The sequence below is a fragment of the Eriocheir sinensis genome, chromosome 23, assembly GCF_024679095.1.
Source record: "Eriocheir sinensis breed Jianghai 21 chromosome 23, ASM2467909v1, whole genome shotgun sequence".
Taxonomy (NCBI): Eukaryota; Metazoa; Arthropoda; class Malacostraca; order Decapoda; family Varunidae; genus Eriocheir; species Eriocheir sinensis.
In genome coordinates, this window is record NC_066531.1 from 13,049,439 (window position 1) to 13,065,810 (window position 16,372).

Sequence of the window (16,372 nt, forward strand, 5' to 3'; positions counted from 1 at the left end):
CGTGTAGTAAAATCTATCTGTCTCAAATAACTGCTGGGGGCACTTAGCTGAGAAGCGGGTTTCAAAAGATATTGTCGTCTCTGAAGTCTCGTTGCCGGGTGTAGTATCCCTCAGTCAGGTAATAGAAGGCACACTGCGTCCGAGTTAATGGGTGGGCTGCAGTGCCTTGGTCTTTACTTTGTGAAGGCCGGTGGTGGAGTGAGAGAAAACCAACCACGTGGGTCTGAAGCGATATTTTTAATTTCTCTCGCCAGATGGGGTGGCTTTCCTCTCTGTTTCCATAGATTAAATTATCTTTGCTCTTTAATTTTAATTCAGCAAGAACAATTAGTTATTATTTCATGAAAGGAAACACTTCACTATTGTTATTCCTTTCATGGTAAATGTGGTTAGTCTTCAGGCAGTGAATAAGTTGATTCTGTCTCGGTTTGGGAGCCGATGACCGAAGTATTCAAGTACCATCCAAGGCTTATTTGAGCTCAGACGATACTCATAGTTGGCTTGAACTCTCGGCCCGAGACTAGTTCCATAAGGGAAGTAGTTAATTTGTCTAGTCCCCCGGTTAACTGGCCTAATTCCTAACATAGTATAGACTATCGATTTTAACTTGAGCCCTTGGGCGCGACACAAGGATTCCCCACGAGACCGCGCTGGTGCCACATCACTCCATTACTCTCCTCAGAGAGGGTGGCTCTCTCTCTCTCTCTCTCTCTCTCTCTCTCTCTCTCTCTCTCTCTCTCTCTCTCTCTCTCTCTCTCTCTCTCTCTCTGCATGGCTGCGCAGGGCGCAAGAGTGAGATCTACTTCATTTGTCCATTGTGGCGTAACGTTGAATGGTGCGGCCTGGCGCCTGTTGCCAAGGTCCGTCAGGCGGCAAAGTTGCATGAGCCACGTTGCCAAGTGATATGGAAGGTTTACTGAGTCGTTGTCTTTCCCTCTAATCCCAGGTCGAGTGCCGCAGTCTGCGGGATCTGCGAGAGCAGTACCTCTCCCGGTGTCGTGATGTACATGGGAATTTTTCCCTTTCCCTAATGCTGGGTGAAAAGGCGTTCACCCCTGGACATGACGTCATGGGGTATCTGCAGGAGATGGGCATCCTCCATCTCTTGTAGGGTCTCTTTATAGAAAGTTCTTTGTATTTCACTAATGCATTTTTAATAAACATTTTATTATATATTAAACTAGTGCTATATCTGAATGGACCATTTCAAAACTATCTTCCTAATAACTTTTATCACCCTTAGATTATTTTAATTATTTGCCTTCCATTTTATTACTCCGGTCCCATATGACCAAGATGTTGCGGCGCAATGAAAGAAACTCTATATCAATCAATCAATCAATCCCTCTAATCCCAAGCCATTCATAACACCACGCAGTCGTATTATGAATGTATGTAAATTCCATAAATAGATAACGTACAGACTAACAGTGAGACAAAACGTCATGCGCTGGTCATCGCTAGATCTGTAAACAATGGGGGTTTCCCCGGGCCAAGTCACAGGGCTCAATTTTAAGTTAGAGTTGATGGACTATAGTAATGCCGCTCCTGCCCGCTCCCAGTTCACACTCAGCGGCCCTGCCTCTACACAAGCTGCTGTAATTTCCAACACATCATCTTCCTCTCTTGGCGTTAGACTTGTGTTGAGGCTGAGGCACTGGCAGGCAGGAGGGAGTGGACTGGAGGATATTTAAGTATGGTGACCGGACATCCCCCTGTCTGCGGCCCTGCGGCACCCACCTGAAGCCTTCCCGGTGGAGTTCGCGGCCCACGCAGCCCGTCCCAGCGGCCACGTCCAGCACCCTGGCCTTAGCTCGCTGCTCCGAGGGTATCCAACGCAGCGCCTCCTCCAGCGTGATGGCGGGGCCACGGTACCCGCCTTTCCAGATCATCTAAGGGGACGGGGAAGCGGGTGATTACAGGTGGGTACCCCAGGGGCCGCATCACTTCACTCCCGGACCTCAAGGAGTAGTCGCCGGTTTAACGCAAAATCATTCCAGCGATACCCCATGATTCTGCGTAGGCACTTCGTACCGAAGGCATCTCTCTCTCTCTCTCTCTCTCTCTCTCTCTCTCTCTCTCTCTCTCATCGTAGTTCTCGGACCACTCGTTGTAGCCGACCACCATCTCCTCCGGCGTGACCCCCGGCCTGTGGACTTTCGCGATCACCCTCATTGCCACGTCGCCCCGACTGCCGCCCTCAGACATTATCCTGCAGCAGGGAAGAGACGGGAGAATCACAGGCAGGGCATGACTACAGTACAGTACAATTCCTTTATACATCCTTTATATATTTACAATGGTAGGTACAGTTTTCTAGCCCCGCGCCGCACTCCTCGCTGATTTGCCGGCTGGCTCTCAAGCTCCGCCCACCTCCATGACAAGTGTGGCCCGCCTCTCTCTCTCTCTCTCTCTCTCTCTCTCTCTTTCTCTCTAGATAGAATAAGACTAAGACTAAGCAATCACATAGTTAGTGCAGCGACGGTAGCTTGGTTTGAGTAGACTGGATAGCTACATGGACGAGGATGACAGGTGATAGTGAGGTGTGAGTGCAGTAAGGCTCCGGCTTATTGCACGGCCAGCTGAAGTTGCTCTCTCTCTCTCTCTCTCTCTCTCTCTCTCTCTCTCTCTCTCTCTCTCTCTCTCTCTCTCTGTGTGTGTGTGTGTGTGTGTGTGTGTGTGAGAGAGAGAGACTCGTGATCAGGGTGTTATGAATGAACTACACACACACACACACACACACACACACACACACACACACACACACACACACACACACACACACACACACACTCCCAGGCTTCACGGTCTGACAGGGCGGCAGTTTGAGCCCGCTCAGGACGGATTCTTTCCGTTGACTAGGAGTGGTTACTATCCCCCCTTGAGCAAAGGGGATGGGGTGTGTGGTGTGTGAGGTCCTGGCAGTACCCAAAGATCGACGATAAAGAGCACTTGCTCATGTCGGGAGGGCACCTGCTGCTGGCGATTACGAGACCAACGCGTGATCAGGTCGTGGTGATTTACACACACACACACACACACACACACACACACACACACACACACACATTTTACACGTGGCAATTCCTGGCCGGCAATACACCCGCGACGATCTAGCGGCTAGACCGGCTGGGTGTGTAGCAGTCACCGCTCAAATTCCGTGTTCCTTCCCCTCAGTGACAAGAAAATGGGGTGCTGCAAAGAGAGACTTAAGATTCTCAGTGTTTTCATGTAATGTCCATCGTCACTGTGTCTACCAGTCTGTCTTGTCGCGTCTTCATCGTTAACTTTCCTTGTATTCGTTTACCTTTGACTGTCCGTCCACGTTCTCTTGTTGTGCACCGTTACACATTGTTCCACACATACACCAACACTTAAATGTTAACCTACACAAACAACATTCACACAAACGCATACACAAACACCCATCCTATGTGTTGTCCTTGTCGTGATGAGCTGTGTAAGTTTTGTCTAATAAAGTAACCCTGGCGGATATGACTTTCTCTATCCGTGAACCGATTAGCACTTAGAACACTCGCTACTACCAACAATTGGTGACCCTGCAGTGTTGCTATGGTTCCAGGTGGCTTATAGCCGGTGCCGTACCAAGGGCACTCTCTCCCAGAGTGGAGGACCTGGGACAAGTTACCCTGCCCAGTGGGCAGGGTAACTTGTCCATTCGTCCGCCCTCTCCTGGGGCAAAAATCCTCACCTCCATTCAGGGTTCGTGGGGCTGAGCACTCAGGTCGGGAGAAATATTACGCCGTAGGCGTAGTTGCCTCCTTCAGGGTTCTCCCCCGCCCTCCCCCAGGCGCCCTCTGCGCCTCCCCCAGGCATCCTCTGTGCCTCCCCCAGGCACCATCTGTGCCTCCCCCAGGCACCCTCTGTGCCTCCCCCAGGCACCCTTTGTGCCTCCCCCAGGCACCCTTTGTGCCCTCCTCCAGACGCCTTCTGCGTCTCCCACAGGCACCCTCTGTGTCACACTGTTTTTGCGTGTCTCTCTGAGTCTGTGTGGTGTGTGGCGGCGTATACACTGAGTCTGTATGGCGTGTACACTGAGTCTGTGTATGGCGTGTACACTGAGTGTGTGGCACTGTGTCTCAGTAATGTGTCGCACTGTGTTTGAGTGTTCACTGAGTCTGAGTAGTGTGTCACACGATGTGTGTGTCTCAGTCGCCGGACCACCGGGAAGGCAGGAAGGAGGAGGGGTGTGGGTGGGTGGGTGAGCGCCGGGATGAACACAATGGGGCACAGAAGATGCCTGAAGGGCGCCAAAGATGCCTGGAGGAGGCCTCCAGGCATCTTTGGCGCCCTTGCTAACTGCATGCCTCCCCTCCTCCCGCGGCAAGAGGCCGAATGGCCTACACACGGCAGCTCCAGATTCCACCCCATTACCACCTGTTAGCCTCGTCCATGTAGCTATCCAGTCTACTCTTAAAACAAGCTATCGTCCCTGCACTCACTATGTGATTGCGGAATATATTCCATTCCCCCACCACCCTATTATTAAACCAATGCCTGCCCATTTCCCTCCTAAATCTATACTTTTCTAATTTAAGTCAATTACTGCATGTTCTATCTTGCCAAACATCTTATGCAAAAGTTAACCAGCATGTCTCCACTCTTTCATCCCTTACACTGATAAACTGGAACAGCCTTCCATTGTCCGCATTTCCTCGTGCCTATAATTTGACCTTCAAGAAGAGTGTATCAAGACTCTACTTTTGTCTGTTTGGGAGTGGCGAGTAGTGGGGCTTTTTTTTCTAGTACGCTTTGTTGCTCTTGAGCTGTCTCCTTTGTTTAAAGAAAATAATAGTTAAATAAATGGAAGTTGCCCGCCAATGCTTCCAACACATTTTGGTGCCATATCTACAAGTGGCTGGTGACTGTGAGCATCTCAGCAACCTGCATGCATCTATGCCATTCCTATCACGGTGCATGGAGCAAGCTTCACATAACACTCAGACAGAGACGGTTTAATTATGGTTACATATCAGACTCAGTTTATTGCTCAGTCTATTAGGTGCAGTGCTGTTGATATTGTTAGTGGTAGTATTAGTACAATTAATGTATTTATTTTAATTAATTTATCAATATTTATTTATTATATTCTCAGTGTTTGAAAATTCCAATACTAGTATTAAGATAAACAAAAATATCAGAAATATATTAATTATTATTGCTTTTCTTATTATTACTTCCTTCAATGTCCTGGCACTTTGACATCTAGTGTTTTTCTGTCTAGCAGCCAAAATTGTGGTCTTTCTGAATGTGTATGTCCTAAGTCTTCATTGGTGTATCTAGCTATATAACAAAAATCTGCATCTCTCTCCCTTCTCACCCAGTTGTCTCCGTACATCCTTTCAGTATCCAAAGAATTTCAATTTACATCTTGTAATCACTCAACTAATGCAGTGCAATCCTCATCTCTGTATTTTACCGTGTGGACATACTCTTTCCTTCCATGTTCCACTGTCGTTTGTTATTCCACATCTAACACAACCACATCCCAACAGATCCGAACACGTCCGATATCATCCAAGAGAATGTGGCAGCTGAAGGGGGAGAGGCCAAGAAAGAGGCCAAGGGTGAAGACATTTAGCCACCCCCCCTGAAGTACATGGCATCATTCAACCCTCTTGGTGAGCTGCAGGAATGTGCTTCCCATTGCAGTGCACCAGCTCCATGTACTGATTTTGGTATGAATACTTCATCTAGTGTTTGTTGATTGTTGTGTTATTAATCTAATTATGACTTCACAAAATAGACTGTGCAAGTCACTTAACACATGCCCTGCTCAACATCACTTTTAAGTTGTAGAATTCCTTCATATGGATGCTGATTTATGTATCCTGAAATGATTGGATATTGATTGTCTTAACATTTTTTTTGTCCATGATCAATGAACCATGTTACGGTATGTCTTTGGGTGTAGATCCAGGAAATGAGTTTTTGGGAGGATGTCAGACTTTTTGCGGGTGGAAGGAGCATTAGCATTACCGATTAGCCATTCTCGGCAGTCCTGGTCTTGAAAAACTGGTGGAGTGACCTAAATCAATGGGTATAACGGCCTGGACTTTGTGCCAAAGCATTGTTTTAGCCGCAGCGCGCTTTTGAGCTAGTTTTCCTGTATCACTCAGGAACATTGGGGGGGCCTGGGCCCCCCTTTGGATCCACCAATGTAGCTATGTCTTATAATATATCTATCCTTTACAGTCTGATGGTGCATCCTTCTAGGTTGTCAAGTTTTAGTAGCTACTCATGAGAAGTATTCCTTATAATGATCATTGATTTCCAGATGCTTTGCACTAAAAAAAGTGTCGTGTAACCTGCCGCAAATAATAATCAGCTGTAGTCAACCCTCACTTTAAATAACCAATATGGAGGAAGGGGGTGATATTATATCCAAAAATCTTTTACATCTGAAGTATCCAACCTTTTTGTGTATAATAAACTTTGTTTGTTACATGAACTTAAAAGTTCACAATTTCCATACATGATTCTTTTTGCCTTGTATTTGATGATTAATCCTGACATGTATTTCCATTATCAGTAGGTAATATATTGAAACAAGACAATAATACACATTATAACAATGTATATATTATAGCCCAATGAGTGCACGAGATCATTTACCTCATCAGTGACGCCAAGTCCAGGAGTCCTTCCCTAAATTATTTGCCCAAATTTGTGACACCAAGTATAATAACTAGTTTTAGTGACCATTTGCATCCATTTTTCACTTTGATTAAAAAATTGCCTCTCAACAGGTGTGAACTTGATGGGATTGGTGGAAACTCGACTCGGCCATCAAGCTCACCACAATATAATAAGGAACCTCTTGCTCTCAGTGATAATTTATCCTCTTTAGTTACTATTCCGTGTTGCTTTAATCACAACTAATGTGTTGGAAACATTACAGCTTAATAACATACCTCACATCTCTGCATACAAATTGAGTTCAATATTCAACTGTTACACCAGAAGGCTTCATATCTCAAAAAAAAAAGTATGTAAAAAGGTTGAAATTTTGAATGATATATTTAAACTCTTTATTATGTTTCTATGGGTGTAGTACCGTTACGATTAGTCGAGTGATCAGCATATGGGTCTTATGTTTTTGATAGCATAGGTTCAAATTTTGCCATAGGCTGGCATTTGATAGTAACAGTAGTGTCCACAGATATCTACCTGTTTCTTGTTTATCCTGTTCCACTTTAAACCATGACTGGCCAATCTTTGAAGAGGTAGCATAACCTTGAAATGCCACTAACAAACCTTTGTCCATTCTTCTGATGTGATTTTTTTTTTTTTTTTTTTCCACCTGCCTATAGCGCCGGTAGGTTTTCTTCAGGCGCCTGGCGGTCGGCCCAGCCCGTCATGATGCCGGCTTTTTTTTTTTTTCTTTTTTTTTTGTGGTGCCATTTAGTTTTGGCTCATGCTGCCGCCCAGAACTCATTCTTGATTCACTTGGATGGTTTAGCAGGGCTTAGGTATGACTAACATTGCAGAAACAGGGAATTTTTATATTTTTAGTGTGGCAACACATTGACAAATGTTTTAGTATGGACTGAACATCAAAGATATATATGGTAAATGGGTGCTTGTAGATCTAGACATTATATCTGTCAAGAGTCTCCAGTTGTATCCTCTCCCCCATCTCTCCTGAAAATATTACTCTTGTCAGGCAATCTTAAGTGAAGCCTTCCATCGATGCTGGCGTGCAGACATAATGTCAATGCTTAGATTCACTGTCCTTATAGCACTGAAAATAATGCAATTACATGCACATATTTTATTATTTAGAATTGTGATTAATTGTGATTAAATATTTTTTCATGTATTTTCAGACATGAAAAGTGAAAATTGCTGCACACAACAGTCTGTCGTCTGCACCGGGAGGCAAGGCAGCTCAAAGCCCAGGCTGTTACAAATCCTTGGCAGTTTTTGCCCAGAGCCAGCAATTTTTTAGATCCAATAGGGATGGATTTTTTCTGAGGTCAGGTTCAACATGCTGCAAGATGCCAAGATCTAAGCCTAGTAGGAGATATGGGTTACAAGAGAGGAGATTTGCTTTGGCCTTATACTATCAAAGTCCAAATGCTAATAGATTTCTGAGCACAGTATTTCACTTGTCTTCAGTTTCAACACTTCACTCATGACTCAGGGGTATTTCAGTACATGTTGGCTGGAGCAAACAGACTCTGACAGCCCTGCAGCAAAGAGCACAGGCTTTGTCAAAAGAAGAGAAACTTTGTGGGATTTGCCATTATTTAGTATTACTCTTGTTACGCCAATAATTTTTTTTCCATATTGCCAAATATTGCAAGTAATGCACCATTGTTGGGCTTGCTTGTTATAAATCAGATCTTGTTCAATTAACAAGCTCTGGGTGTCTGCCACTTTCCAGTTGTAATGCAAGGAATCATTTATCTTCCCTGCTAGATATCTCACGTAATGCACCATTGTTGGTTTTGCTTGTTATAAATCAGATCTTGTTCAGTTAAAAAGCTTTAGGTGTCTGCCACTTTCCAATTGTAATGCAAGGAATCCCCTGCCAGATATCGCATGTAATGCACCATTGTTGGTTTTGCCTGTTATAAATCAGATCTTGTTCAGCTCACAAGCTTTGAATATCTGCCATTGTTTATTTCAGGTGTAATGCTTGGAAGCATTTGTTCTCTGCCCTACCCAACAGTATGCAATGCTTTATTGTGGATTTTGCCTGTTATATTTAATCTTGTTCAGGTAGCAAGCTTTTGATGTCTGCCTTACCTAATATGTCCTGCAGTGACACTTGGCTTGGTTTCATAATGTGAAATACAGCATGTAATTTCATCACACTAAGTGTCTATCATCACGTGTCTGGAATCATTAATGTGGCTTCCAGGAGTAATCTTGTTTGTGTTACAGCTTGCAAATTTTTTTCTGCTTTATATGATATACATAATCACATAGGTATGATTTACAAAATGTAATGGCAGTTGATATTCTTGACTAATGCCTCATAAACCTTGTGAAAAATAATGCTTTTTTGAAGAGGGGGTGGGGGGGACAGAGAGTGGTTTGTTTGGTTGGCCAGTTCAAGGAGTTTCATATCAAATGATTTTATTACATCCACCTTTAATGTGTGCTAAAAACATATTTTTTATTACATCCAACTTTAATGTGTGCTAAAAACATATATTTTATTACATCCAACTTTAATGTGTGCTAAAAACATATATTTTATTACATCCAACTTTAATGTGTGCTTCCTGCAATAAATGCTACATGTTTACTGATGTAGCCTATGAAATACATATCACTCTCTGCCCTGTAATTTGGTGTGTCACATACTGCAGCATAACTTTCCTGCTATTTTCTTACACTGAGTTGCCTTATTTTGTCTCATTTGTTTTTATCATATGTGCGTCCGCTGCATAGTTGTGCCTGCTGAGCTTAATATCTTCATGACCCTAACACCAAGGTCAGAGCTTGTGAGATCATACCGTGTCCTACATTCCATTTTCACCTCCAGGCTCGCCTGTCTCCCAGGACCACCAAGTTATTGCATTCCATTTAAGACAACTCATGTGTTACCTTCTTAATGTCCTCCATCATGTATTTCAGCATGTTTTATGATGCTTTGCTCTTATATTGATGTGCCTTGCAACATTTTTATACAGTTTTCATTGTATATAACGCACCATTGTTGGTTTTGCCTGTTATAAATTGGGTCATGTTCAGTTAACAAGCTTTGAGTGTCTCCCATTGTTTATTTCAGTTGTAATGCTTATAAGCTTTTGTTCTCTGCCCTGTCAAGCAGTATGCAATGCTTGCCATTATCTGGCACTTGTACAGTTAGTATGATATTTTTACTCAGCTAAGAGCATTTTGCAAAAGGTAAGGCTGGGGGCATACGCTGTAGCAGCACGTGGCCTCGGTGCTCATCTCTGTAACATTAGCCCATGAGCCTGTGGTGTTAGGGAACCCATTACCCTGGGACACAGGACCAGTGTGACATCCGGGTTACCACAGTTGCAAAGGCATTATAGTAATTTAGCATGCATAGAATGTTGTATGCTTTGCTTGTATTTAAAGCACTGGATATGTTTGCTACACACACACACACACACACACACACACACACACATATATATATATATATATATATATATATATATATATATATAATATATATATATATATATATATATATATATATATATATATATATTAGCAAATGCTTTCAACATCATATTTTTCCAAAAAAACAAATTGATATAGTGTAGATAATACCTAATAAAACATAAGAACAAATATATTTTTCTTTACCCCATTAGTAAATCATTTTACAATGAAAAAAAATAAGTGAAGGGTGGATAGGGTGCTGTGGCAGGTACTTCAAAAATAGTTAAGCTACCCCTGAAAAGTGACGTTTTTGGTGGGCTGCAATAGATGATGCTACTTCCGCACGCCCGAGGAATTACTACATACCACTATCTCTTCGTATATAGTCTCTTTGGAGAAGACAGTACCAACCAGGATGGACGTAGAAGAGGTAGCATGTGCTTGGCTCTTGCATCGCCGTTTGAAGCGGCGCAAGCGGCGAGAAAGGAGATATTGGATTCATCCAATTTTACGAGACAAACTTACCCATGGCATGTATGCAACCTTGTACCCGAGCTTAAGACAACATGAAGCCAAGTTTTTCAACTATTTTAGAATGTCAGTGAAGTCCTTCGATGAGCTGCTTGGACTTACCCAGGAAGAAATATCTTCATGCAACACCTTGATGAGGGATGCTATCTGCCCAGAAGAGAAACTTGTCATATCATTAAGGTGAGTTTTTATTGAAAATTACCATTCTTTACAATTTAATTGTTTCCTCTCAAAGTGAAAACATCATAACACCAGGCGAAATTGGAGTGAAATATAAAATAGGGAGAAGATAAGTTATTCCTTCTGTTTTCACATTTGAAGAACATTGGGTGAAAACTCAACATTTGGCACACACTTTTACGATTTGTTTTTATTACTGTTCAAAAAGATCTATGTAGTCTGACTGTGTGTCAGAACCATGACTTGTTGCACCTGGTGAAGGAATCATGGGATGAACTTCTGAAGGTGATGATGGTGTGTGTGGGTTGTATCCTGATGGACCTGCAGTTGGTGGATTGTGTGGGTGTGCCTGGTGGACTGGTTGTATGTTATATTGTTATATACCGAGTTGCTTGGTGAAGGTGTGGGGCACACGCGGGTATATGGTATATGGGGTTGACCAGTGTGTCCTGAGTAATGTGGAAATGGTTGAGTAAAGGAGTTTGCATACTGAACTGGCTGTATTGGATGCTGAGTTCCAAGTGTCTGAGCACGATGAACTACATTTAGTAGCTCAATTTTGGTCATTAAACGACTGCTTTCTGGCACCTTCTTCATTTCTTTGTAGAGTGACAAGCAAAATAATTTATCCTCATCATTCTGTTTTTCTTCTTCATTTTGTCTCGCCAACAAACTTCGTTCCAAAATATTAGCGATATGCAGATCACCTGGATTTAGCTTCATTTTTTTCTTTGTTGATGTAGATGTACTTCCCTTCTCGCCATGTTCTCCTGTCACATCAACGTCATCACACAGTCCGTCTCCATCATTTTCAAGAAACTGCAGTCTCCTAAAATATATGTAGGTGCCCTTTCTTGCCTGTGACCCGGATGGTAGAGTCTTTTGTCTCTTTAATTCCCTTCCGAAGTTATCTCGCAAATGCTTCCACTTCTTTTGCAAGGACTGGCCTGAAAAATAATTGTACAAAATACTTAAGTGTCACAGAATTTTGAATGTTTATAGCGTATAAGAAAAATATTTTTGTGTGTGTGTGCGTGCGCGGAGAGAGAGAGAGAGAGAGAGAGAGAGAGAGAGAGAGAGAGAGAGAGAGAGAGAGATACAATAGCCTATCCTAGAAATTAAATTTATAATGTTATCTTTCTCTGTAGGTACTTGGCCACAGGATGTTCTATTGCTGACCTGCATTATGGATATCGAGTCGGGAAGGCAACAATATCAAGAATATTGCGACAAGTATGTGCAGCCATATGGGATAGACTGAAGACGATGCGCATGCCAGAAATGACTAAACAGAAGTGGGAAGACGTAGCAAAAGGATTCCAGAAGTATGCTGACTTTCCTAACTGCATTGGTGCAATTGATGGTAAACACATCAGATTAACCCAACCTACTGGTACAGGATCTTTGTACTATAAGTCCTTCTTTTCAACTGTGTTGTTAGCTGTATGTGATGCTAATTATTCATTTATCTGTGTGGATATTGGTGCATATGGGAAAAGTAGCGATGCATCAATATTTAACAGTTCCATCATGTACCAAAAACTTGTGGAAAATAAACTAGATATACCAGGGCCAAAGCCTATTTCCACCGCTGAGACATGTTTCCCTCATGTAATTGTTGGAGATGAGGCCTTTGGAATTATGGAAAATGTAATGAGGACCTACAGTGGAAAACACCTAGTACACAAGAAGAAAATATTTAATTACAGATTATCTAGAGCACGCAGATACATTGAATGTACCTTTGGTATCCTAGCTAACAAGTGGCGCATATTTCACAGACCTATCAATGTTAATATAGACTTTGCTGAAGAAATAATAAAGGCATGTTGCATGTTGCGTAATTATGTTAGGGCAAGAGATGGATACAGGTATGAAGATACACTGTTTCAAGCACCATTGGTAGAACTACACGACAGAAATGCACCTTGGGGAGCCATGTCTGCAAACACAGCAAGGGATAAATATGCAGATTATTTTATAAATGAAGGCAAACTTGCATGGCAGGATGGAATGGTTTAGATTGGCGAGAAAGCCATGTTGCTGCTGAGTTGTAGTGTACAAGTTGAAACATACAAAAATAAAGTTATTTTGTTAACTTACCAATAAGTTGTTTGTCCTTCACCTCTCCTGAACTACAGAAGATATCTGTTATTTCTTCCCAACATTTTTTTTTCAACTGTCGATCTTTATAGTCCGGAGACTGCATATCCCATATGGCTGGACGTTTCTGTATTTCATGTATGAGAAGGTCCGTATCAATTGCCTCAAGCCTCTGTTCCTCCATGACTGCCAGTGAAGGGACTGTGCTTGTGGTGTGGGTGGGTGCGTGCGTGTAACCCGACTGAAAACCTCCTCCACGTGGAGTGGTTGCCATAGTAACGCATATTATCTCCTCATTGGTTGCAGCCCACCCAATTAGAGGGCCCACCACTTTCAAACCGCGGCGTTTACCGCCCTGTGTAAACGCTCCCATAAGCTCCAATGTATCTCGACCCGCTGGCGAAACGCGCGTTAGGAAGTGACGTCAGGGGAAAACGCGCGTCACGTGTGAACAGCTCCATAGGTTATCATTGAAATTCCTAACGCGGCGTTTGCTAACGCGCGTTAGAAACGCCTCGTGTAAACAGGCCCTCAAGCCTTCCAGGATCTATTAAACAGCCAACCACTCAACTCACCGCAGCCCACCTTACGCAGCCCACCTCATGCAGCCCACCTCATGCAGCCCACCTCACGCTGCTCAACTCCTCGCTGCTCAACCCCTCGCTGCTCAACCCCTCGCTGTTCAACACTTCAGCTCGACTTACCATAGCTGTCCTCACTGCGCTACTCATCTCAGCTCGACTCACCGTAGCTGTCTCCTACGCGCTACTCCAGCTCGACTCATCGTAGCTGTTGTCACCGCATTACTCACTCCAGCTCGACTCACCGTAGCTGTTGTCACCGCATTACTCACTTCAGCTCGACTCACCGTAGCTGTTGTCACCGCATTACTCACTCCAGCTCGACTCACCGTAGCTGTTGTCACTGCACTACTCGCCCCAGCTCGACTCACCGTAACTGAACTACTCAACGCAACTCTACTCAGCGCAACTTACCGCGCACCTCAACGCAACTACTCAGCGCAACTTACCGCGCATCTCGACACAACTCTACACAACGCTACTCATCACAACGCATCACCGTCTGCCACAGCGCCCCAGCACCAGGGAAGATTTCGTTCCTCCTTCCTCGTCACTGGGGAGGGAGTAATCTGTAGCAGTCACCGCTCAAATTCCGTGTTCCTTCCCTTCAGTGACAAGAAAATGGGGTGCTGCAAAGAGAGACTTAAGATTCTCAGTGTTTTCATGTAATGTCCATCGTCACTGTGTCTACCAGTCTGTCTTGTCGCGTCTTCATCGTTAACTTTCCTTGTATTCGTTTACCTTTGACTGTCCGTCCACGTTCTCTTGTTGTCCACCGTTACACATTGTTCCACACATACACCAACACTTAAATGTTAACCTACACAAACACCATTCACACAAACGCATACACAAACAAACACCTATCCTATGTGTTGTCCTTGTCGTGATGAGCTGTGTAAGTTTTGTCTAATAAAGTAACCCTGGCGGATATGACTTTCTCTATCCGTGAACCGATTAGCACTTAGAACACTCGCTACTACCAACAGGTGCTCTCGGGAGAAAGTACCTTCACACGTGGGAGGAGCCGCCGGGAGCATCAAGACGTAAACTGCTATTAAATGCAAGGGCATGAATTCACCCCAGACACCCCAAAAGGCTACTACCATATCTTAAAACCACAATGAGTTTGGTACATAAGCCTAATATTGTAGAAATACTTTAAGTAAACGAGTTTTATCATAAGTAGTATTAATTGATTGATTGATTGTTTATTGTTGCATTTAACAACAAAGGAGAAGGGAGGAACATGCCATCCCAACCCCCAGGCATTACATAGTGTGATTATAAAATACACGAAAATAACCGTTCCTTATACCTCCTTCGATATCTCGCAAAGAGATAAACATTTCCCGCAATGTTGCTGCCACTCTCTCAAAAGTTGTTTTGCGCAGACTCTGCTTCTTGTAGAGCTTATCTTGTGGGTCCCACAAGTGTCGATGCTGTCTCACTTCCTCTAGCAATGCCACCTCGGCCTCCCGGCTCCAAATCTTGTTTTCTGCATCTGTCATTTCTTGTTTTATTGGCGCCGACATGTTGTTTACCCAGCCGCCAGTCGGCAATACAAGACGGACACGCTCAGCTGCAGAGAACTTGCCGCGAGAAGAACTCCCAGACCCAGACCAAAAATGCTGCCGCGCCTGTATTGCCAGCCGCGAATTGCCAAGTGTAAAGCCGCCTTTAGAGGTGAGGTTCGTGATTTAAATGAGAAGAGATCGCAAGAAGAGAAGAGGGAGTTTTTTTGGAGAGTAATGGATATGAAAGTGAGAAAGTAGTTCATAGGGTCGAGAGGAAGAAGGGAATAAAACTAACAGAAAAGGAGAAAGGGTGGAAAGTGACATATACGAATATTAATGGAATACTTTCATCGTAGATAGAGTTAAGGACTATTTGAGAGACAAAGAACCTGATACTGTGGGGCTGACGGAAACTAAGTTGTGACTCAATTGAGGTGGTGGGGATTGGAGAAGGTGCAAACAACATATGGAGGAGAGACAGAAAGATAAAACAGGGAGGAGGTGTGATGTTAATGGTTAAAAAAGGCATTAGGGTGGAGGAGGTAATTGAGGGTGAAGGCTTGACAGAGGTGGTGCTGAAGGAAGAAGGAGGCATTATGTAGTAGGGTATGTGCCCCCATGAACAAGCGTATGGGGTTGCGGGAATATAAACAAATGATACAAGAAACGGTGAGTTGCAAGGATGAAATGTTGAGGGCGTGTGAGAGAATACTTATAATGGGTGATTTCAGCTGCATGGAGGAGGAATGGGAGGATTGGGAGACGCAGGGAGCAGACGAGTCGTGGGGAGGAAGACTCCTGCAACTGGCAGTGGAACATGTGCTGACTCAGTGGATCAAGGAACATACCAGATTCGGGAAAGAAGGCGAGGCATCAAGATTAGACCTGGTATATATTTAGTAAGGCGCCGGAAATAATAGAAAATCTTAACGTAGATTGTCCAATAGCGAAGAGTGACCACGAGGTTGTGGAATTTGAAGAGTCAGAAAAGAAAACGATTGACCGAAACGAAAATCACAAAATTGGGAGAAGCAACTACTGTGACTTTGTTAGCATGAGAACCTTTTTTGAAAATGCAAATTGGAGTGGGCTGTTCAAAGCCAAGAGTACACAGGATAAGTGGAAGGCGTTTTTAAAGCTATACAAGGAAACCGAAAATAGATATGTCCCCAAAGTAGCCAAAAAGGATGTTGGTAAAAAGGAGTGGTTTAACAAGAGATCCGAGATAGTTAGAAAGAGAAAAGAGGAAGCTTGGAAGGGATGGAGGAGACGAAGAAGAATTAACTCGTGGAACGATTTCAAACAAGCAAGGAATGAATATACAAAGATTAGAAGAGAAGAAAAAAG

The 16,372-nt window shown here is 43.6% G+C and overlaps 1 protein-coding gene across 1 annotated transcript in view; it reads right to left on the bottom strand.

Annotated features, from left to right (window-relative positions):
- LOC127002488 (demethylmenaquinone methyltransferase-like) overlaps window positions 1–16,372 on the bottom strand; it is a 266,522-nt gene that overhangs the window by 44,267 nt on the left and 205,883 nt on the right. The gene's annotated exons all lie outside the window — the stretch shown is intronic.